General features: G+C 34.2%; 1 protein-coding gene across 3 annotated transcripts in view; it reads left to right on the top strand.

The window, feature by feature from the left end:
* Nucleotides 1-26,345, top strand: part of LOC145290325 (uncharacterized) — a 266,500-nt gene that overhangs the window by 43,516 nt on the left and 196,639 nt on the right. The gene's annotated exons all lie outside the window — the stretch shown is intronic.

Here is a 26,345-nt window from a genome sequence, read left to right on the forward strand (position 1 = left end):
AATTTTTCAATATTTGTCGGACGAAGGTTGGAAGTTCAAAATGATACCGATCTGGCGAAATTCCGTGACCCGTGTGGAAAGGTTTTGCGAGACATACAAACACACATACATACATACATACATACATACAAACACACATTTTCGCTTTTATATATATAAATTATAAATGTTTAGACCAGAAATTGTCTGAGTAATTTGGTAGAGACCGTAGCGGTCAAATTTAACCCCTATTATGACCCCTTAACATTTATTGTTTGGGCTCAAATCATATTATTAAGTTAGATAGATGTCCAAGGAACCTATATCTAAAATTTCAAGTGTTTAGACCCAAAATTGGCGGAAGAGTTTGGTAGAGTTCTCAAATGTAAAATCGTTGAACGTTGACCCCTTGACAGCCAAATTTCTGGCCGAAAACCGATTACAAAGATTTTCCCAACTCTCACTACACTGTATATCAAATTCCGAGTCTGTAGACTGAAAGTTGACGGAGCTATTGTGTAGAGAAATGTACACAGACAGACAGACAGACCCTTTCACTGTTATAGATATATAGATTACTCTTACGCACTAATATAATCATCCATTTATGGGTAAAATGTAAAGAGAAAAATATGTTGGATTTGTTTAACGGTGTCATTAGATGCCAAAACAATAATTCTTGGAAAGAAATTAATGTATGAAATTAAGTAATACCATAAAAAGCTTTTACTTGAATTACTGTATTCAGCATTGACTGAATATTGATTATGGTCAATATGGTTAACTAGCGTGGCGTTGCCTGATCGTACAATACGTTTAAACATGATATTTTAATTTATGCTGATTACGTATGTATTATTATAGAACCGATCCTCTATTGATTATTATATATTACGAGGAATCATTTGCCCGGTGGACTAATTCGCAAGAAAAAAAAATGAAAATAAAATAATAATGATAATGCCGTTGATTAAATTCCGTTCGTGTTTGTTTACAATATCACGTCAGCTGATATTTGGGTTTGACGCTCTTAAAAATAGCCTTTCTTTTCTTATATAATAAAGAATTTTTACATGGGAATATTTTACGTTACACCGGCCAAGGTTACTTCGGTGTAATGTAAGATATTCTGCTGTAATTTTTTTTATCTCTCGTATGAGAGAAAGACTGTTTTTAAGATCGGGTTTTTCCGATTTTTGATACTTATCGGATGAATTTCTGTGTAAAACATATCTAAGAACACTGCCAGACATATAAACTAGTTTTGATTGAAATTTGCCAAAGATAGGATCCGCTGTTTCTGAACATATAAAGAAGGAACACACACACACACACACACACACACACACACAAAGTGACTTTTATATAATATAGAGAAGAGATAGAGATACATATGCCGTAAAGAAAAAAACGGAATCGACGAAACGTTGATGACAAAAAGTAAGACCTCATTCCTGAGAAGCAATTTTTCCTTTCGTTTTTGCTGTGCACACTGAATCGTTAGATGCCCAAGCACGTATTCATGGATAATTATATATACGCTCCACATGTAGGGAAATCACATTGGTAAAGGGGAAATTATTCCTACCGTAGCATTTAGATAAAATGTTTTCCTTCATAAATAGTTGAATTCGTTCAAGTACTGCAAATAAAATAAACCAATACATGACATATTAATAGTAGAAATACATATTTGTGGCAAATAACCTACTTAGAAACATTTGTGTTTCATTCTTGGAAAAAAAATAAAGGCTAATTGCGTGAACGTATGTTTAATTATTGCTTTTATAACTAAATAGTGTTTACTCTAGTTAACTACGAAATAAGGTTGAGTTTTTTCTATTTGTTTTCTTACCAAATCTCGAGTTAATCTTTTCATCAGCCAATGGCAAGACAGCAAAGTGACTCGACAACACGCAATAACCGTCTCCAAGGATTCTCGTACCTGTCTGTGCTCGTTCTTCCTGTAGCCTCCTTTTATGTAGTCGAGCGGCAAGATTTTTCATACTAGCCGCGAGATTTTGCGTCACTTTGCGAGACCACTTATAGTTATAAAAGTTGTGGAAGCTGCCATCTTGATTCTTTCTTCCGTCTCCCCACCCGACAGCTTTATTCCACATGACGCACACCCGCGCAGACGCTTTAATGGTAAGCCACAATTTTCCCTACATTCCCCACTGGTCTCATAATCATAGACAGGGCAGGGAGGTGGCGATCGTTTTTCATCCTCATGTGTGCTTTCGTCTGTAGTCTGAGAGTCGAGAATCACTGCGTCTACCGGGAGTCTGCTAATATCAAATCACTGCCCGATGAAGCTTGCGTAAACCATCTTTGTGCATTCTTTGGGGTGGATTCCGGCGCTATGCACTTTTACATGTGGTGAAATTAACAAAGGTATTATTACTCTGACACTGTATTTGTTATCACAGTTTTACATTTATTTTTGCATTACAGTGCTTGTATTTATTTATATCAGTTTGCTTATAATAAATTAACATCTAGTATATGATTTTATAATGTATGTACATGATATAGAAATTTTCTGTAATTCATTATCTAGGCGAAATTAATCCTTTGGAAATTGAACACTTCAAAGAAACCTATTGTTCTGACCAATACATAGGATCTATTTCTCTCATCCCATATACTCTCACGGTTACAGCATTAATTAAAGTGATTGGATATTGACAATTAATAGTGATTGAGTGCGAGGTTCGAATCATTCGACCGACTTATATAACTAGTGATGATTCTTAGTGAAGATATATTAAAATATTTATTTAAAATTAATTTTATATCCAAGAAAATCGACCGGAATTGTTTTTTTCATTTTTTTCTTATTAACCACTTTGTATTTTTCTTTTGCTTGCATCTGTTGTTGTTGTTGTTGTTGTTGTCGTTGTTTATCTCTTTTGTTTATTTATTTTGTTAAATAAATTTTGCACGACAGAAACAAGGTTTGCATCACTTTCGTCATTATTTTCAAACAATGTATTAGGTTGGTGCAAAAATAATATCGTTTCTGACGTTCAACTTCAAAAGATCATAACTCCTTTCATAATAACATTTATTAATCGAAATAGAACCATTATAATCGACACAATTTTGCCAACGTGAAACAAGTTTCTTCATCCCGTCAGCATAGAAATCCGGAGTTCTGGAAGCGATGAAATCATTAAAGGCAGATTCAGCACCATCTCGGCTTTTGAAGCATTTTTCACGCAGGAAGTTGTCAAGATGATTGAAAAAGTGATAATCGGTGGGCGAGAAGTCCGGTGAATATTGCGGATGAGGCAGTCTCGTAGCCCAATTCATTCAGCTTCTGCAGGGTTAATTGAGCAACATGCGCGAACGTTGTCATAGTGAAGAATTGGTCTCTTCATATTAACCAATCTCGGTCACATACGTTGGAGTTTCTGGTGCATTTCATCAATTTGTCGGCAGTACTTATCCGCCGTAATCGTTTCGCCCGGATTCAAGTAGCTGTGATAGATGACCGGCCGCAGACCACAATAACTTTTTTGTTGCAATTTCGGCTTCGGGGCGTGTTGTGGAGCTTCTTCGGCATCCAACCACTGTGCCGAACTTGCCGGTTGTCGTAGAGAATCCACTTCTCATCACCCGTCACAATTCGCTCGAGAAATAAATCGTTTTTTGTTGCGCAGAAGTGGGCGCAGAAGCCTGGCCCCCGAGAGTAAGAAGAAGGCCTGTTAACTGAAAAATGCATGCAGGCAATGTAGGTAAGATTTGTCAGACTGTCAGTACTATATGAGGGTCATTTGAAAAAGAGCAATAAAACATTTTTAAAAAGAAAAAGGAACACTGTTCGATTAATACTGAAACTGAACTTTATTCAATATACAATATAAATATTATCTATGTAAAATTAAGTAATTTTAAAGCAATATACAATTTAATACTGACTTATGAAGTTAGGAAACAAAGAATTAAAAAACATATTACACACCAACGATGAATAATTTTAAAAGTGAAAACCATCGATAATTAATTTTATGAATGAAAACAAACAATAAAATACAAAAAATTGAAATCGAACAAATAATTTAAATACAAACAAACAAAAGTTACTAGTGCAGAAATATTTTTTAAAATTTAATTTAGAGAAAAATCACATGGGTTGAACGTTATTTTTTGGAACTTTAGAGATTATTCTGACTATATATATATATATATATATATATATATATATATATATATATATATATATATATATATGTATGTATTCTTGCTCTAATTTTCAAGTATTTATCAGTGGTTGCTCATTGGCGATAATAAGTGGTCTTATCTGTAGTCTGAGTGACAAGTTTTTCCACAGATTTCCGGCAGCCCCCTCTCTTACAATAACAGTGAAAAATCATCTTGCGTTATCGTAGCTGCCTTTTGCTATTTATTTCTTGCGAGTAACGACTCTTGGTATTCTCCAGAATTTGAGTGATAATAAATTTCCTCAAAGTTCTTATATTTACCGCACTCTTTCAAGGAGATTCTGGCCCGTCGTCTCCGTACTGTTTTTTTTTTTTGTTTTTTTGTTTTTTCATTCGCCAGTTTGTGTAATAATAAGCTGGTATCGCCACGTGCACGTGTGCGTATTGTTTCTTTTTGTGAAGGTTGGTATTTCATTATTTTCTCACTGGGAGTTTTAATATGGTCTCAGTCAATCGGTATCAGTATTTGCTCACTAATAATAATCAGTGGTGTTCCCTGGAGTCTGAGTGATAAGTATGCCCAGACTTTCAAAGCTCTCCGCATCATTTCGATAACCAATACTAATCATTTTACATTACCGCATCTGCCGTTTATCATTGATTTCTTGTTAGCAACAACTGATGGTCCTCTCTGTGGTTTCAGTGAGACTAAGCCTCCCTAAAGTTCCAGTACATTCGCAACCTTCCCGTGGTCGATTTTCTTCCCTACTCGATCTTTTTATTCTCTTTAACCTTTCACAACAGTTTTGTGTGGTACAAGCCGATTCTGATATCATATGCACCTGATTTTTGTAACTTGCGAGGATGTCAATTCAGTGGATTTCTAGGAGTTTTCACTTCTCTTGGGCTCGCGAGTAGTTCTTTCCACGTTGGGTTCTTTTTACCATGTAAATTTTCTTTGGTAGATGCGTCTTCGCTGGTTATGTTGGTTACTTTCCCTATGCAGCGATTTTCTTTAAGATTTCGGCTACTTTTTATTATTGCTGTTCGTCGTATGACCTTAATCTTCCCATTCATTCTAATATTTTCTAGTTATTTTTCTAATGTTTTCATAGCTGTACCTAGTGCTCCCATAATCATTGGTATGCTAGTAATTTTCTTCGTGTTCCTTTCCGTTTTCTAGCAAGTTCCAATTACTTGCTTAGTTTTTCTTAGTCCTTAATCTTTACCCTTTGAACGACTGGGACAGCGAAATTTCCGATTGGCACGTTTTTTCTTGTTGACTATTATGATTCCTGGTTTCCTTGTTTGGATAGTTTTGTTTTGTTTTTCTGCTTGCATCTCCATGTTACAGAGAATATGTGTGATTTTTATTTTCTAATGCTATCTCCGGTTTGTGCCAGTACCATTTGTCCGCATGCTCAAAGTGAAGACGTTTGCATAGTTCCCAAGGAACAGTCTTTCTCACACAGCCATATCTCTTTTTGTATTCTTTTGTCGCAAGTTTGTCGCATTCATTTATGTAATTTACCGTTTCATCTCTTTGATCACAAACTCTGCATTTACTGTTTGCTTGGGAATCTGTGTACTTTTGATTTGATGCATTTTATTCTGACTCCATTGTTCTGTGCGACTCTAAGTAACAATTTCGTTTCTCTGTTCTGTATGGTTCATTTTTTCCAGTGTTTTTGTTGTGATGATCAGCCTTTCTATGTTCTGTTATATAGTTTTTTGTTTTTTTTACTCTTGTCTTTCTATACTTACAAGTTCTCTCTCCTCTTCTTTTCTTTTGACGTGTAATCGGCTAATATCATTCTTTACGTTTATTGCCTGGTAATTAGTTTCTTAGGATTCTGGTTCAGCTGCCTAAGTCTAACTTAGCCTTCTTTATGAAGTCTGTAAATGATGATATTAGTATCATCATTTATTGAAAGTCAAGTAAGGAATAAATTAAAAACAAAATGCAGTCGACTATAATCGCGAGAGCTCCCTTTTCATTAGCTGCTACATCAAGGTATAGAGGAGGGCGCTACTTTATTCATAGTATTGCTACTATATTACTCCACTTGCCCTTGATACTCCCTTTTACAATGCTGAGTTTTTAGCAAAAAGACATAATGTCTTTAGTAGGACTCCTCCGAGGATTGAACTCGGGTCTCTCGATCCATACTCTTGCCACTATGCCAAATTAGTTATAAAAATGTAAAGAAAAGGAAATAAATAATTAATAAATGTGAATATTTGCTACCAGATGGTGTCAAAAATATCATGAAAAACATAAATCTCGCTTACGATATACAAAATTAATCTGGTACTTATGAAAATAAACCGAATGTAGATGTTAGATCAAGGTAAGACTATAAATAAGTTATCGTGATATGAAAATAGATGCAAGTTTCAATAGGATGCACGAGAGATACTTTTGTCTTCAGTATATAGTCACAGTACATGGTGGAACGATAAATTTGTCGCCCTAAAGAAAACAACACTACACTTTTATTTTAAAACTTTTATTGAAAAAAATAAATTCAGGTAACTTGATTATGTAGTAGAGCTGACATCCATTCAATGTAACCGCCTTCAACCTCAATATGGGTTCGGATCTGAGATCATACCTTTCCCACAAGTGCTGGCGGGAGCTCGGCGAATATTCGGCGGTTGGCGGCGATCACGCTGGCTTTGGTGTTCTGGAAGGTCATGTTGGTGATGTTCTCAACGTATGATCAAACGAAATAGCCCAGCGGATTCAGGTCGGGGGAGGAGGAAACCCAGTAGGAGAAGGGTACAAATTTGTAGCGCTCCTTCTGAAGCCAAGCCTGGATCTCTTTGGACTTGTGGTACGCGCCGAGTCCTGCTGCCACATCCAGGGTCTTCCAACAACCACCTGATTGCACTAAGGGATACCTATAAACCTGTCGATATTTTGATATCTACTAATATTTATACTTTAATGCAATATTTACATCCTCTGTTTGCATAAACGTCTTTTTTTCTTTTTCTTTTTTTTTTTAATTTTCTACCCCTTGGATGCCAAAAATTCATCTGATATTTTATATATTCCAACCGAGATCTTTAAGATTATGACCGTATCTTTAAGTTCAATTGTTTGAATCTATCTTGTACTTCGTTCACCATGTATATTTGCCAGGTAGTTTTTAAAGTTCTTTTTCATGAGTCCAGCTGCTCCTATAATTATTAGAATGATCGTAAGCGAAGTTTTTGTTGGGTTTTTTTAATATACTTTAAGAGCAAAGATTTTCTTTAACTATTTCTTTACTGTTTATTTTCAATTTCTTACTGCAATTTAATTTAAAGTAGTAGTAGTGGTGGTTGTAGAAGCGTTTGTTAGATTGTGGCTTGGTATGAAAGACCAACAATGCTACGAAAATCAAGTTAAAACTCTTGGTCGCATGTAATAACCTCGTTCGCTTGTGCGCACGGTTTGAAAGTGTTTAAAAAGACGATATTGAGAAATGGTCGCGTTTATAGTTTGTGTGCTAGTATTGAGAACGCAAAATGCTACGAAAATACATGTGTAAAAACTTGACAATTATTTGACATTGCGATTTAAGATTTCGAATTCTTCGTATAATAATCACAGTTATGTAATCTTGCATTCGATTGTTATTACTGTAATGATGTATTTTTATTGTTGCTGTATAACAAGGATTTTGTTAGTTCTTAAATCGCTAAAATTAGGCCATTAGCCAAAAAATGTATATATTTAAGAAAATCGATGTTAACCGTCTTTGTTCTAACACGTTATGAACAATCGCAAGCAAAAAAAAAAGTAACGTTGTTTCTGTTATGGTAAATCAATAGTGCTGACAGTAATTATTCAAAAGTGCACTGTGTGAAGACAGCGATTTAAAGATCGGATTACTGTAATGCATAAGTATATGTATTTGTATGTTATTGATATCGACTGTAATTATTGTAATAACGGTGTTTTCTCTTGTGTGTACAGCTGAATTATTTTGTCAGTTATGTTTCATAGATAGCAAAAAGCTAATAGTGAAACAAGGGCAAATCAATGCATTACGAATTATATATATATTGTGTGTTTCCCAGTGAACCTTAATGAAGTGAGAGGACGAGAGATAGAAAAGTAAGTACTAGTATTCCGTGTTTGTTTTATTTATTTATTTATTTTTTTTTGTACGGAAAATTAAATTGTCCGGAACAAAAATCGAAAAATGTAGTCTGTTCGATGGCAGATCGAATTAAAAGCGAAACATGTACATTCAATATGTAGGGTATTTATAGAATACTGTAATCACTTGTAAGTGTTCATATTATTTGGATTCTTTTTAGCTACGACATTGATATTATATCTATTATGATATTCCGTAGTTTGCAAAATGTTATTTTAAAGGAAGAGTAACCTGCACTTATCAAGTTATGTGATATTGTATACGGCGAAGATGAGTTGTGTAGGAAGACTTCCAGTGGGATAGTAAACATGTCTCTATATTCCCGTAAATTTGATTAATGCCAAAGAGCATATCGAACAGTAATAAATATAACAATTTTAATAGCGATTGAGAATTAAACCTTCTTTTTCAGATTAATGAAAAGATGGTCAAAATATATATGAAAAAAAAATGGCTTTATGTAGCCTTTGATCGAAAAGTTATACCGGTTAATAGTACAAGGGAGGGGATCTCACTTTACTTCATATAAAAATTTTATGCCCAGGGGACATGTATTTTTTGGCGGGTTTTAACAAATTATTCGATATTTAAGACCACGTCTCTATGCTAATAATTACGGTAGATTCGGATCGCCACCCCCCACACACATAGACACTCCTGTTGTCATTAGTAATATATCATAAGATGATTATATATTATTATATAATATCATATCATTAGTATTATATCATGTATTGAAATATATTAGAACAGAACTGTGACACAAGGGTTGGAAGTTGGATTGAGAAGTCAATGCCCCCGAGGAGAAGAACTCTGACCAGCAAAAATTGCCTGGGCAGCCCCGTCGGCCTTCTCTGGTAAAGGTGTTGCAAAGAAGGTAGGTTCCCTCTATCATGCTAGACGACTACTCACACCTAAGAGTGGTCCTGCACCTCTACAAAGTCACCATTCGCCTATGTATGGAGTATTGTTGCCACATCAGGGCTGGTGTCTCTACCGTTAGTCTCTCCCTCTTGGATGGGGTCCAAAAAAGTCCCTAATCTAATAGGTCTAAGCTCTAACCCCTGTCCTATCGCCACAGTGTTGCATTCATGTGCCAGTTTTACAAGTATTTTAATGGAATGTGCTCTGATGAACTCCTTGCACTTGTGCCCCTGACGTAAATACCTCCGACAACCCCACTTAGCAACAAAATCACACTCTTTAACTGTTCAGTTCCTTAAATGCTAGAAAATGTTCCACTCTAATAGATTCTTATCTTGAACAGCTAAACTTTGGAATTCCGTTTCTGCTACCTGCTTCCTTGATTGTACTGATATGCAGAAGTTTAAATATAATGTAAACCAACATCTTGTTCATCTTCCGTAAACATGGTCCCAAATAGTATCTCCTTGCGTAAAAGTGGCGATATGCCTTGTTTGGGGTGAAGGTAAGTTAAAAAAAAAAAAAAGAGAGAAGGCAAAGCCTAGGAGAGTGGATCCTCTAGAACTGCATAGAACCAGCATTACACCGCAATCAACAGGAGCCAGACCATTGCAGAAATGTTCTAATCTCTGTTGATTTGGGGGGGGGGGCAAAAATTCTCGTTCAAGTGATTACGATTCTTGCTTCTTGAGGAGATTATGCTTCTATTTAAAACAGAACAAACATATTTGTGGTATCATTAAGCCTTATTAGCACCGTGTTCAACGGAAGGTGCAACTTGAGTGGTGAAGCCCGGGATAAGTTGTGCGGATAGACGTTTGATGCTCACCGTTCGCGTTGAACGTTTAAATTAAAAGAAATATTAAATTTCGATAGAAACGAAAACTAAATACAATGAACAAAACTTTTGAAGTTATTTTTCTTTTTTATGTTTTATTTTTTCCACGTTTTATTTAATTATTTTTCTTTGCTTCTACTCTCTTTTCTTCTCTCTTTCCATCTTTTCTTCTCTCTTTCCATCTTTTCTTCTTTCTTTCCATCTTTTCTTCTTTCTTTCCATCTTTTCTTCTCTCTGTCCATCTTTTCCTTTCTCTTTTCATTTCACTTTTCTTTCCAGCTTTTCTCACTGCCCATACTTTTTTCTTTCCCTCTCTCTACTTCCGTCTCTCTCTCTCTCTCTCTCTCTCTCTCTCTCTCTCTCTCTCTCTCTCTCTCGCTTTTCGTCTCCTTTCTCTTTCTCTCTCGCTTTTCGTCTCCTTTCTCTTTCTCTCTCGCTTTTCGTCTCCTTTCTCTCTCTTCTCCCTTTCTCTTTTTCTGTCTACCCACTCTCCCCTCTCTTCCTTCTGTCTCTCTTTTCTTTCTCTTTTTCTCTCTCGTCTCTCTTTACTTTTTCTTTCTTTCTCTCTTCTCCCTTTCTCTCTCTTTCCCTCTTCCTTTCTGTCCTTATTTCTCTCTCTCTTGTCCTCCCCATTCTCTTAAATTAATATAAGAAACATCGGAAAGCATAATAAAGAAAACGGATGAAATTAAAAATGAATGGAAACTCATGCTAAACATACGTTGTAAAAGACAAAAACAGGAAAGTTAGAAAGGTTGTAAGAATAACAATAATCGTAGAATTTGAATGAAAAAGAAAATAAATTAAGCTTCTTTGAACACAGAAACTGAACGTTGATCACAGTGTAGTATATGTTCTGATACTACATTTTCCCTTTTCTGTCCTCGGTCAATAGATGAGAAATCCTTCATGACTGAGACAATTTTTATTTTTGTTCCTATCCAGAGTGGCCCTTTTTTAACGAGCTGGATTTTCTCCACATTAAAAACCGACCTGGTGTTTTACTCTGCCTTTGTGGAGAGGAATTGTAAATAGGGACACTAGCTCGCATTCGGGTAGAAATACTTGGTTGCTGGTGGATCGGATTTGATTATATGAAACCCGAAATATATAGTGAAACAAACATGTATTTTATAATAACTATTAAAAATACAAAAATTTCAAATTCAAAATCCCGAAGCTTTTTTTTTTTTTTCTTTTTTTTTTTTTTTTTTTTTTTTTTTAGAAAACAAAAACAATAAATAGCTGTCTCATTACCTTTATATATAATATTTGGAGTGCCGTAGGTTTCCAACAAGACATGCCACATACAAATTTATTATGTCCAGACTATTAGCCACTATCTTATGTAACGTTGGAACGACATTTTAGACACATTTAGTCGTTATAATAAAATCCTACATTTCATCTTAAGAGCAACACCATCACAATCGCAGCATCTTTAGAGGAAGTAGTTCCTATTTTTCCCTCTAAATATTAAGTCCTCCTACTCCCACCCCAGTCAAGACTGGGAGGAAATATACAAATTCTACAAACATTGTGCTTGCACTCTTCGTAACTGGATCATAAACTCATAGGCATAACATAATCTTTCAATTTCCCGATTAAAAAATAATGAATTCTCCCTTCTCAAATTCCGCTCATTCTCATCGGCTGAGAGCTAACAATTCGATTATTTCGGAGTCTACCTCTTAATACATAAACGAACGCCCCAGAACTTTTCAAACATAGCGGCACTCTCTACAAGAGGCAATTGCTTTAAAAAATAAACCAAATACAAACATAATGACCACTCATAAACAGAAAATTAAATACTGATAACCTTACAGTTACCTATGCACACACATATCAACAACACCCTACTATCCTCCCCCATTTTAGCATTTGCGGGTGGGTATGATCACAACAATTATCACGGTTGAATTTAGGGGAATTATTCCGTCTCCTAAAACGGGGGGGGGTTGTCTACTCCGAAAGCTGTTCTTTACATGGATATGTTGGGGATGTCTATTCCAAACACCGTTCTTAAGATTAGGAAGTTGGTAGTGTCCATTCCGAAAGCCGTTCTTAACATGGGTAGTTTGGGATGTCTATTCCAAACGCCGTTCTTAGCATGACAATACTCAAAAAAGCGAAGTGAAAAAAGTCGTGATTGTTTTTTTATATTTGAAAAAAGACAGCATAAAACGAATTTACTTTGATACTATTGATGGAAGAGTTGAAGAGGAGAGGAAGAATTGAACAACAAGCAGAAACAGCTGATTTCGGACACTCTAAACAGTTCATATACAGTGAGAATCGCTAACCTCTAAAACTTCTCTTTCCATTATTATTCTAATGCATTATTTTTCGTACTTTTATTAATTCATACTGATTTGTGCATTTTGCTAATTGCATTTTTGAAATTCAAACAGTACCGGCATGTTATCGCCCCAAACCAGCACTAATCGCCAGTAAAAGCCAGATTATTTCATTTCGGCTACAGCCACCAGTGTCCGCAATTGTTCAGGGCCAGCAGTGGCCTCCAACAACAGTCGCAGTTTACTTTTTTGTGAGACAGGCTTCCAACGGGCAACGTCGGTTAACGGGTCCTACTAGTGTAAAATAAAGACAATGATTTTGAAGTGTGGTCGATGAAATGTAGCATCATCATATAGTATGAGTCCGATGATTCTATTGTTGGCGTTGGTTTCCCCGACATTTTTGTAATCAGAATTCTTTCTATTAAGATATTGGGTACTTATGGGGGGGGGTCACAAGAGTGTTGCCAACATCCTAAGTGAAAGTGAACTGGATTCGAACTTGGCATGCCTATATCGTCAGTCTGCGCCGTTAACCACTTGACCATCGTCATCTTTCAGATGAAATACAAAAAATGTTGGGGCTGGTAATTGGCTATTAGCATAGGTGACGTAAATAATCCTTAAAAATTAAACTGGTGGTATTAGTCTTTTGGGGGTTTTTTGAGTTGTTGTTTTTTTGTTGTTGTTTTTTAGTTGTTTCTTTTTTTTTTGTAATTTAGAGTTGCAAATAAAGTAAGAATGGATGACTAAACTGCATAAGTTTATTATAAACTTTAATAAGACGTATATATAATGAATTGCACAGTCTTGCAACGACCCGGTATATATTTACGCTTCCAAGAGGAATAACCTTACAATTCCTCGCTTTCCAAAACTCCTATGTTCCCACAGTAAGTGTCCTTCGCTTGTTACTTTAAAAGTTATCGATATCGACCCAAATTAAATTGCACTGATAATTAAAATGAAAATGGAATGATTAGCATGGTTTGATGTGTAAAATATTTTCAGTAATTTGTCGGTGGATGCTGGGATGAGGTGACTATCAAGGCGAGTGTATAATTTCCTCCGCGAACGGAACATCTGTGCTTATTAATTCTCGATCATTTTGAAAGTGGGCAATTTGCAGTCATTAATTGAAATCCGCAGCTAATTGATCGTATCTCATCAATCGGTAACCATTGATCTGTTTAACTGAATGTTTATCTTGCAAATTACTCCCCTCCACACACACACACACACACACACACACACACACACACACACACACACACACACACACATTCAGGTTTAAACCACACCGTTGATTTAGATGATAAAAAAAATTGTAACTTTTACATGAAGCATCTTAATATTTTCTAAGTAGGTCAAATTTTTCGTAAGGAAATTAGGTGGCTTTGTGTACTGGTTATAAACATGGTTTGTGTGCTTGGCTTTGCTGGGTTCGAATTCTGTTGAGAAAACTTTATTAATTTTCTCTGATATCTTGGAGGAAAAATTAATCCAAATATCCTCTACACTCGCTATGAATTTGTGACGAGGTTACTGGGAGAACATCACGTTTGTAGTCACCAACAGAATCTCAGTGCAAATTGATCTCAGGCCTCGAGATAACTGCTGGCGACGACGTCTCTGGGTAAATTTTACGTGTAATATATATACTAGCAGGCTGCCCGCTATTGCCGGTCGTAAAATACGCTTAAATATGATATTTTAATTTATGCAGATTACGTATTTATTATTATAGATACAATTCTCTATCGAGTATTATATTGAACCTGATATATAGTAATAAGATCACTATATATATATATATATATATATATATATATATATACACACACACATATTTCTTAGCTTCTGAGCCACGCCCACACACATATTATATATATACAGGGTGTCCACAATGTCTGCCGACATTATGTAGCCAGACTTTGTGGAAGTATCCTGTAGATTATGTAGCCAGACTTTGTGGGCACCCTGTATATATGTATATATATATATATATATATATATATATATATATATATATATATATATATATATACTAGCTGTACCCTGCAACGCGTTGCTGTGGCTCAAATTGCGCAATGGAAAAAGTTCCAACATGAGAAAAAGCATGTTTCTTATAGGTTTAATTTTCCATTTTGCATGGGTACACCGTTTTTGTTGTTCCATTTTCTTAGCTGATATAGAGATTTTCCGGTGTGGTGACTCTTGAATATGTAATATATATTGTCCATGTGAAAAAACAGTCAGTGTGTAACTGTAAGGCCCACAATTGTAAAGATTGTTCCCTGTGCTTTGTTGATGGTTATTGCAAATGACAATAAAATTGGAAAGTTCAATTTCCTAAAGTGTAATAATGTATCCGGTGGAATCATAGGAATTCATGGAATGAAGATATATTCATCTGTGAAAGGTCCTGTTAAGATTGTTGTTTCTATGATATTGTTTATTAATTTTTTTTTACTGCAAGCTATGTGCCATTGCAAAGCATGGATTGGTTTATATTTCACAACATGATAATTAGTACACCAAATTTCAGTTGCAATACATGCGGTGGCATCCCTGGCAAATATAGCTGTTTGATAATTAACCACTTTATCTGCTTTCACAACAGTGTCGATGGATTTGTATTTGACTACCTCACTTTGAATTTTACATTGAATAATAGCGTTAAGTTCATGGGCATCTTTGTATTGACCTGCAAGAATAGCTCATTCACTCAGTCAAATGGAATTCTTATAATTTGAATATCTACAAAAACATTTTAAACTAACTATTCTTTTGATGAAATAAAATTACAGAAATTACAGAAGTTAAAAGTCAAAGAATTTTGCCCTTAACTCTGATCAGCTGGCACTTTTTCGTACCCAATTTCCCACAAGTGATGCAAACGTTTTTGTGCAGATCGAACAGTCAGCAACTGGACATGCATATTTTGAGTTAAGTTTAATAGCTTCACATGGAACAAAAAAGTAGAGTATTTGAGACAAGCATTTATTTCATCTGCTGGTGTTGATTGAAGAATAACAGGTAACATTTGTCTGAAATCTCCTGCAAGCAATATTACTGCATTCCCAAATGGTCTGACATTGCCACGCAAATCTTGCAAGGATCGACCAAGAGCCTCAAGTGATTTTTTGCGTACCATTGTGCATTCATCCTAAACAATAAGTTTGCATTTCTGCAATATTTTCCCCCATATTGGATGTTTTTGAGATGTCGAAGATGAGATTTTTGAAAAATTGAATGTTTTAAAGTAGAATAAATAATTCTTCAACTTGGCAAGCAAGGCCGCAGGTATTCCTCATGCAGCAAGGGCTAAGGCTATGTCATTTTGTTACCAAATGGCTGCCAAAATCTATTTAATTAGAAAGGGTTTACCAGTTACTTCTGGTGCTGTTCAAGGTAGCAGTAATTTCCAAATAACTTCTATTCTCACAGTCAGTAAATTAGGTGACTAAAATAGGATTTATCCATGTTTTGACAATGCTTTATTCACTGTAATTAATTTAGGAGACTAAAATAGGATGAGGGATTAGAGATGGACAGATAGAGAGGAAGATATATAGATAGAAAAGAGAAAGTGAGAGGAAAATAGAGAAAGAGAAGGAGATAAAGGGATTGATAGATAAACAGAGAGAGGTGGAGAGTTAGAAACAGAGAGGAATGAGACAGAGGAAAGGAGAGAGATAGAGGGAGTTAGAGAGAGAAAGGGGCTCAAAGAGAGATGGAGAGGGTGATATAGAGAGAAATATAGATTGAGAGAGGGAAAGGGAGAGACGGATAGAGAGAGATAATAAGAGAGGAAGAGAGAGGGGGAGAGAAACAGAAGGTGAACTACACTTCACCGTTTGTTTCCTCGTTTAGTAGAGAAGAAATCTTTCGAGACTGAGGCAATTTAATGTTTTTTTATTATCCAGAGTACCCCTTTTTTGGGGGGGGGGCTAGATTTTCATCACATTAGAAACCGACCGGGTTATCTGTACTTTCATTTAACAAATTAATAAAAGAAAAACGGGTTTGTATTACTGTACACATAGATTCGAAAAAGTTGTCAAAAAACAAATAAATGTTATCAAAGGCAAGATAAATTACTTTTCTACCAAACTGGATATATTTTTTGTGTTTTTATTCAATGTAACATATTTATTCATCTCGAAAAACATACAGTGTTTACCGATGTATTGGAACATTCAAGATGGCGTCTGATTCTCTCTTTAACACGGTAAGTTTGGGAAAAGGTGTTATAAATAAAAGACCGGATAAAATACTGTTAAAAACTCGCTCAATATATGTTACCGTGACATATGTTGACATATATTCGGCGGGTTTTTAATAGTATTTTGTATAGTTTTTTATTTATAACATCTTTTCCCAAACTTACGGTGTTAAAGAGGGTGTGAGACGCCATCTTGAATTTTTGAATACATCGGTAAACACTGTATGTTTTTCGAGCTGAATAAATATGTTACATTGAATAAAAACACAAAAAATATATCCAGTTTGGCAGAAAAGTAACTTATCTTGCTTTTGATAACATTTATTTGTTATATATTTGTTTTTTGACAACTTTTTCGAATCTCGTGTTATTTTTAGTCCGAAAATAAAGAAGAAATCCTTCCCGACTGGTCAAATGTTTTTAGCGATAAGTTGTGATGAAACGATAAATTAATTTTCTTTAGAAAATTCGTTCGGGTAAGGAGCGGCGTGAATAGACTCCTCGAATTTTTTTTTGTCTTTTTCTTGGAGCTCTCCGGAAACGGTGAATGTTAAATGTCACTGTCAAAATTAGTTCCGGGGTAGGCGCTACATTACAATTGAAATTTACTAATTTTTAAATAAAAACGTAAAAAAAAAAGTTAATAAAAAAAATTGTTGCTTATGCGCGCATAAAAAACTTTCTTTTTTTTTTTTTAGCTTAGGTCCAACTTGGAATCACCCTCCCCCCCCTCCCAACCTCCAAATCTTAAGAACAGCTTCCGGAATAAACATCACTTTTGGAGGGGGGGATATTTAAAAAAAAAGTCGATAAAAGTCGTCATTTAAAAAGAAATTTAAAATCAAATGTTTGTAAAAGTGAGAAATTATTAATAAATGTTTAGTAACATTTTTCGGTGCTAATGCAGAGAGTGATCCGCGCTATTTTTTAAATCGTGTTTTTTGTTATTCCAAAAAACTCAAAAAGCAAGCGACAAACTATTTTTTGACCTCATATAATAAAGAAAAAATGTGTAAATTAAAAAATTTGGAAGATAAACAAATGAATTATATTTTTTTTTTTTTACTTACTAAACAGAAAATGAAATCTTTCGTCAATTCGTGGCTGTGAAATGAATCGAACCGGAAGTTCAGTTATATCAACAGAACAGATTCGCAGTAACGGTTAAAAAAATATATTTATTTTATTTAATATTTTAATTTTAATAATTCGCGAGGTAAATTTATTTTATAATAACATAAAAACATACCTCGACTCTAAAAATGGGTTGTCTGAAAATTTCAAATAAATTGGTAACGTAGAAATATGGTTTTATTCGTTTAGAACAAACCAACATTTACATTTATATATATATATATATATATATATATATATATATATATATATATATATATATATATATATATATAGGGTGCCCACAAAGTTTGGCTACATAATGTAGACAGACTTTGTGGACACCCTGTATGTATATGTGTATATAATATATATATATATATATATATATATATATATATATATAATCACCTGCGATCCCTTTTTTAAGAGGAATTACCCGATCGTCGAAGACAAGATGAAAGAAAGCGAGCAAGCAAGGTCCATAGTTTTATCATTATGCTAGCAGACTGTTCGGCGTTGCCTGGTCATATGATAAGCTTAAATATGATATTTTAATTCATGTAGATTCATGCAGATTATGTATTTATTATCAACTGGAATCGAAACCAAAACATACAACTTTCCACTCTCATTCCTTAGCTTCCGAGCCACACCCATACGTATATATATATATATATATATATATATATATATATATATATATATATATATATATATATATATATATTTAAAGTGATGGTTGTGTAGTTCCAACGAGAGAAAAAATGTATATTTAAAAGTCAGAATGTTTAAGAGTCAGAATGTCTGAGCACACGCATCACTCTGAAAAACATATTTAATATCAGCGGAGGTAACTCTACAAACTCCCATTTTAAAGAAAAACTTTTTACGAAAACATCTGAAGAGAGCACACCCTAAGCTCGAAACGCGTTATAAAAATATTTTAAAATAAAAATATGATGAAAACCTTTTAAAAAAAAACACAATTGTTGATGGCTACACTCTTTTAAATATATATATAAAGTGAACGTGTCTGTCTGTACATTTCCCTACGCTATAACTTTGTCAATATTTAGTCTACAGACTCGAAATTTGATATACAGGGTACTGAGATTTGGGAAAATCGATGTGATCCGTTTTCGGCCAGGAATTTGGCAAATACGATGTCAAAGTTCAACGATTTTACATTTGAGAACTCTACCAAACTCCTCCGCCAATATTGGGTCTAAACACTTGAAATTTAAAATATAGATTCCTTGGACATAGATCTAACTTAATAACTTGATTTGAGCCCAAAAGAATAAATGTTAAGGGGTCATAATAAGGGTCAAAGTTAAAAAATTGACCTTTTTTGTTTGTTTGTTTTTTGTTTTTTGCTCAGCATACACCTCCACAAACTCAGGCAATGCCGAGCACCCATGCTAGTATATATATATATATAATATATATATATATATATATATATATATATATATATATATATATATATATATATATATATATATATATATATATATATATCGCATGTCATTCCTTGTTTAAAAGATAGAATTGTCCGAGCTTGGAGATAAGATTCATTCAAGCAAGCAAGGTCGACAGAGTTTTATAATTTTACACTTAAATGTGATATTTTAATTCATTCAGATTTTGTATTCATCGTTAAAGAGCCAATTTTCTATTGATTATTATATTGTACCCAATACAAGGTAATACGTCTTTAGATTGCTCGATCGTAAAATGCATTTAAATATGATATTTTAATTCCTGCAGATTTCATACTTACTATTATAGAGCCAATACTATATTGATTATTATATTATGCACAATATATAGTAGTGATTTCAAAAGTTAATATATATATATATATATATATATATATATATATATATATATATATATATATATATATATGGCTGCCATCTGCTGGAATCTAAACCAAATCATTTAACGGTCTAGTCTTAGTCGTTAACGTTTCAGCTATCGTCAGATGGATAAGAATACGTTAAAATTTAACCGACTTCACCGTATAAATAGGATGTACACATTTAGTCGACTTACGCCTACCAAGTTTTAATTTTTTACAATTTTGATCCTTTAGCGGCTACTTTTACCGGCTAAAAACAAATGAATTTGTTCTACAGGTCTAAATATCAAGTTTAAAGTCTGCAAATAAAAAAAATTGACAGGCGAGTTTTAGAGATCGTTCCACACACAAACACACACACAGACAAGGTCACTTATATAGAGAGATATATAGATATATATGTATATATGTGTGTGCTAGGCCTTTTCATCCTAAATGCAACGCAATTATGCACAATATATAAAATAAACGTAAATCTATTATAATTGAGCATAATAATTAAATGAAATCAATCATCCAATAAAAAACATCAAAAATAAATAATTAAATAATTAAAGTTCGTTTTTCAAACGAATATGCAAATTAAACTTTATGAAGTCGCTTGCATATCCATGCCAGTGCGACAAAAACCTAACTTTTTGTATAGTGAGTGTGTGAGTATGTGTATATATTGTTTGTTCGCTAATGAAATCTCAAGGTGCCATAAAATAGAGCCGAATTATATCGGCGAAGGGAGGACAAATGCGTTCGTTTCTAAGCGGAATCTACGTACTTTTGAGATGTCGAGAAAACAAAGAAACAAAATAAATGAAAGTCGCATTATTCTTTAGACTGTGACAACAGCAACAACCGTGTTGAATTATTTTATTTTATTTTTTCAGAATTAAATAGTAGAATAGACTAAATTCAGCCGCTACTTTAGGAGAAGAAAAACTCCAAAATAATATCAGTTTTTCTCCTCTTCTCCCGGCATTGTTTGTTGTCGTTCTGGACTTATCTGCCACTGGTAATGTCATTTTCTGAGAGGTGCAGTTAGATTGCACAACTCTTGCTTCACTATAGGCTCTCCATGCAAGTACCTTTTACAGAGGGTATCCATTGTCTTTTACGACTGAAAGGAACACTCTTATAATCTCAGTGCATTTCGATAAAACAAACACAAGTGGGTTTTTATTTGATTTTACTTTAAAATAGCAAAGTTGTTTATGGCTTTATTAAAACTATGGCAGCACAAAACGCTCATTATAGTTGACGTTTAAGGTGCATGAAGCAACAGAAACCGTTGCAATAAGCAGTCTTTTGTGCTCCTATAGTTTCAGCATCGCGATACATATAAGCTTATCATCTAATAAAGTAAAATTGAAAATAAAATAAGAACCACTTGTTTTTCTTTTTACTGAAATGCACTCAGATTTTAAGAGTTTATTACTATTGAGGAACGCACACCAAATATTAGATTATTTATAAAAATAAAGCGGATATGTTTTTTGTTTTTGCTCTTTCTTTTTTCATGGCGGGGTTATTATAAAGAATAACTGACTTTCAACAAAGAAATGAATGTTTTTTGTTGTTTTTGTTTTTTTTTAATAGACATGGGGAGGTTACCGCTAATCAAACCCCAAAGGCTATTCGAGGATAAAGGTTAATGAGTGCCGAGTATACTGTGAGACAATAAATGGTTTGTAATGGTGGAAATTGAGTAGGGTTAGATTAAATGGACGGATCAGCAAGAACTTATTTGTATTAGATTTGAAAACTACCATGTTATAATCAGTTGGAAAGCAGTCCATAGTATAGTGCACCACAGTCGGGCAGTTCTAGGAAAGAAACTTTTCTCGTGGAATGTTCGTTTAGTTTTAAGTACTGATAGAGAGTAAAAGAAAATTATTAACAATTGCTGTAGTAGACGAGTATGTTTTGCAAGGGGTGCCATAGATTGAAGCTCAGTCGAGCACGTCATGAAAATAACGATAAAACAGAGATAGGCTCACAATGTATTTTCTGTGCGAAAAAGGAAGTAGAGGGGTGAAGTAGATTTCGAAGACGGTTTTATACTTTGTCAAAGTAAGACAGAGTTCTCTGAGCAGCTCCTCTCCAGATGTGGCAACAGTACTCCATCTTGTTGGTTACCAACACCGACTATGGAGGCGGCTAATTCGAATTACAGGTCTATTGCATTTACTTATACTGTAAATACCAACAGCCAAATACAGGGTCCACTATAAGTGACTATATAATTATTTTACAACATAATAAATCTCACATGGAAAAAATATACAACTGCAATATAGAAACTAATAAAGAGTTGACTTTCGTTTTTTGTGATAGAAAACATGTTTAGTAAAATGTGTATTAAAGCTTAGTTGGAAGAATGCATGTTGATAAGTTTTCAAGGATTGAGCGGCACCATTTGGTGCATAGCTCTAACGGCATTTGGGTAATGGCGGCTCAGATTTGTTCCTTATGCCCAAGAAGGTTGTAACAATTTGATTTCTGATTTCGAATGGTACGTGAAATCAACGAAATGCTAAAGTATCAACAAAGTTAAAAACAAAAGAAAACATATAGTTACTTATGGCTAGGGCTAGGACAACAGCATATTCTTTTCATTGTTTTGACTCTCGAGTGTGTATTCGTTGATATCTTATATGCTTTCATGTAGAGTGATGTGGTTCTCGGTTTATTAACTATGTCTATGTCTGATAAATACTCGGGTCAAAACAATGATAAGAATATTTTGTTGTCATAGCCCTGCTTATAGCGGACACTGTATACTCAACTTCGTCAGCTATAGACAGAATAATAATATTGTGTTGTTTACTAGAGATGTTTCTTTTCAGCATTGAATGATCCAAAATAAACTGGCATGATATAAAACGGGCAAACCACAGTGTTATGTTCTCCAAAGGTTATAATATATAAGACACACATGTAGAAAAGAAGAATAAGATTATATTAGAACAATAGACGAACCGACATATTAACTTTCTCGGGCCATTTTGTGTTTTAAACGTCATTATACGTATACGGTATTATTTGATTTGGCAGCTCTGCTCAATTACGTTCCATGTTTTCTTGTTTGTTTCGTTTTTTGCATAATATTTTGATATAAATAGTGTTTTAAATATAATAAATGAGAATATTCGTAAACTTTGTTTTAAAATAAATGCTCACATTTTTTTTAAACTATGTAGATTTACTGACATATTTTCACAGAATGTAATAACTTAAAATATGAAGAAGAAAATAAATGACTGTTAACATAGTTCTAAAAATATGATTTTTCACATACATTTTTCCAAATAAACGTTTGTTTGCATATTTTTTTAATTTGTTTCTTTATAGACACAATTTCATAGATATGATGAATGCTAAAAAATCAGTTTATAATATTCTTATTCATTATATTTAAAAAGAATATTTTTCATCAAAACATTGTACAAAAATAAAACGAAACAAACAAGAAAGCATGGAACGTAATTGTGCGGGGTCAACAAATTAACATCGTTTACTTCCTATGACGTTTAAAACAGGAAATTGCTCGAAAATTATGCGAATTTGTCGGGTTCGTTGAATAATACAATGTCGCCAATGTAGCTTCTGCTATTTGATTCGCTGAGTAGATTATAGTCAAAGTATTATATATTTATCGGAAGAGTTCATTGAATATCTAAATAGGGGTGATATCACAACGCAAACAATAAAAAAGCACTATTCTTGTTTGTGTGCTCCCAACGACTGAACAGAACTTTTGATAATGGCAGTAAAAACATATTCGTTATTCAAACTTTCATAACGTTTATTCAATTACAAAAACAAAACATCTGAATCACGATCCATAAGTGATAACATTAAAACAAGTGTCCATTTGTGCTCCATAATTTATTTTTCTACATAGTCGCCACCATTCTCAATGTAATTTTGCCAGTGATGAACGATGGCTGCGCATGAACGTCTGGAGTGCGCTTTGTCATACGAGGGTCGTTCCAAAAATAAAGCCTCACATTTTTTATCTCCAAAAGTTGAAGAGCTACAAAGACGGGAGTAGAACTATTAAAATGAGTAGCCTTTTGTGCACAATTTATTTTTCTACATAATTACCACTTTTTCCGAAAATTCAATGACGCATCTCTGCTTTTACGCACGTCCGTGACAGAAGTTGCTTTCTTAGAGCCTAATACTGTCAATATCTGCAACAGAGATAAAACTTTCATGCATAAGTTCAGTCATCCTAACAATGCAATTTGCAATCCCCATTGATTTATTTGGGCGAAATAAAAAAATAGGGAGCATTAATTTTGGAACGCCCCTTGTGCATGCTGACATGCGTTGGATGCCTTTTGGAAATTGAATTCCAAACTTACTTATCTCTGGCCAAAACATTATTTATACCTTTCTTTTCTCTCAAATCTAACCTTCGAAATTCTTCCTCTGCTTCCCTTGGTCTTCTCAAGACGCTCATCAATCCCACAAGACTTTCACACAAGTTTCTAACATTTCAATAAATTAGCCTGAAATACGACCAATTTTCTTTGAAAGTAATTTCCTTAATTGAGGCAATATTTTTATAGACTGGATGTCCTACCTGGTACTATCTTTAAGTGATTACCTACCAAGGTTAAAAATGCTTCACATTCCCTGGCAACTAATTCTAATTATAAATGGGGCGCTGTCATAATATTGGTGACAATGGAGCCTATCCCGACGTTTAGTTATGCTCAACCATTCGGAGCCTTCCGTATCTTTCAGAAAGTTCATCTGTATTACAATATAACATTACAAAGAGAAGATAATTAATAGAAGATAACAGAAACTGAAGAAAGTATATATAAATGGCGAAGCTATTGAGGGTATTGAGAAGTTTTGTTACATTGCTGATATCATTAGAGCACAATGTGAAGCAGGTGCTACTGTGGTGATAAGAGTTAAGGGTGGACATAATAAGTTTAAAGAAACTAACCAACTGGGAATTACCATTGATAAAGGGACGTGTACACAGTAATCATGTATGAAGGTGAAATCTGGCCACGGAGTGTTGAGCACAGTCATTGCAGGGAGAAAAATAATGTGAGAATTATACAATGGAGGTGTAATATGAGTCTTAAAGATAGGCTTAGATTTGATGACTACAAAGAAAGATTAAATCTAAACAGTATAGGAAAATGTGTGCAGAACAGGAGACTTTAATGGTATGGCCACATTGAAAGAAGGGTTGGAGGTTATCGGGTTAGTATATGCAGAATAGTTGAAGCATTTTAGTTAATAGGATGAGGCCAAGGAAAACATGGGCGAAAGCGATAAGAATAAACATGAAAGATAAATAAAAACTTAGCCAGAGATACGTTAGTTTGAAAGTTAATTTCTAAAAGCTGTTCATTGCACGTCAGCATGTAAAATGGACGTTAGATCGAAGCTGATAATGATTAGGATGGCGGGGGAGGACATTAGAATTAATGGCGTTCGTTCTGTTGCGTCCAAAGTTAATAATAAAGTGTTAATATGATCTGACGTTTTTCAGTGTCATCCTCTGGCGATAAAAAAAACATGTTAATAGGATTTCAAAAGCGAAAATTTGATAAAGAACATTAAATTCCGCATCTACATTAAGCAAAAACCATTAAGTGTTTTCACTTTACTCGCTCCTGTAAAAATAGGCAGAAGATTGACTAATATAATTAGTATTGTTTGCTTAGCGTACCATGTTCAAGTTGTGTTAGGGCTATTGGTGGGGTTTTGTTTTAAAGTATGTCAACCTTCATTATCATCATCATTATTATCATCATCATTATCATCATCATTATCATCATACCAGCTGCAGGTCATTCTATTTCCATTTTTAAGCATATTTTACGGCCGAGAAACGCCGGGTTCCCTACTTGTCAAATAAGAAGTCTTTTGGACATGCGGTCGCTGGTTCTTATTCTTTGATCGTTGTGCACTCATGTGAGTCGTTTTCTATGTGGTTGCGTCGTCTAGTGGCTGCTGATCAGCTGTTTAACTTAGGCGAATAAAACTCGTGTATAGAAACACAATGAAAGCTCGTTAGCATTCAAATCTTTTATTGGGGGAGAAACCACGTAAGTTACTTCTCAATGTTCTTACTTAGTTTTAAATGGTAAACGGACAGACGGGCAGTCTCAAGGAAATATTCACTTAGATTTATTCATTGTCGAGCACGTCTTGTCTGTTGAACAACAAAACTCGAACTGTTCTGAAACTAATCTGCCCCCTCTCCCAAACACGTGATATAATTACGTATATATCATCCAACACTTGACTTTCTAGTGCGTTTTGTCCAGAGAGCTGACCTTTTGAACTTTCGCTACAATCATGCTAGCTGCACTGGTTCTATCTCCATTTATGCCAGATTGTTCTGATACGTACTTCATGTAACCCTCTCGAAATTTATACTAGCAAACATAATACCTACTTACTGGCGTAGGATCCTAATATATAGCATTTGGAGGTCTACAAAAAAAAGATAATGTGATCATAGGTAGATACAATTTTGAGAAGCAGTTTGCCTTTGAGACGATTCATAAGCTGTCGCGTTTTTTGCACTGACTACTGGAGTTTTTCTTGATGATTAGCAGGTAGCCACAATCTGCGCTGTCTTTAAAAAAAATGTGACAAAGAAGACTTTACCTCTATCATCTCAAAATCCATGAAAGTTCTACTTAATCAAGCAATCATGGTTTATCTTGCATCAACTACATACTGTGATACATTCATTAAAATGTATAATTAATGATTTTATTGATTTTTAGCCGAGAGGA

Source organism: Euprymna scolopes, chromosome 2 (assembly GCF_053919585.1).
Source record: "Euprymna scolopes isolate OS-2025 chromosome 2, ASM5391958v1, whole genome shotgun sequence".
Classification (NCBI taxonomy): Eukaryota; Metazoa; Mollusca; class Cephalopoda; order Sepiida; family Sepiolidae; genus Euprymna; species Euprymna scolopes.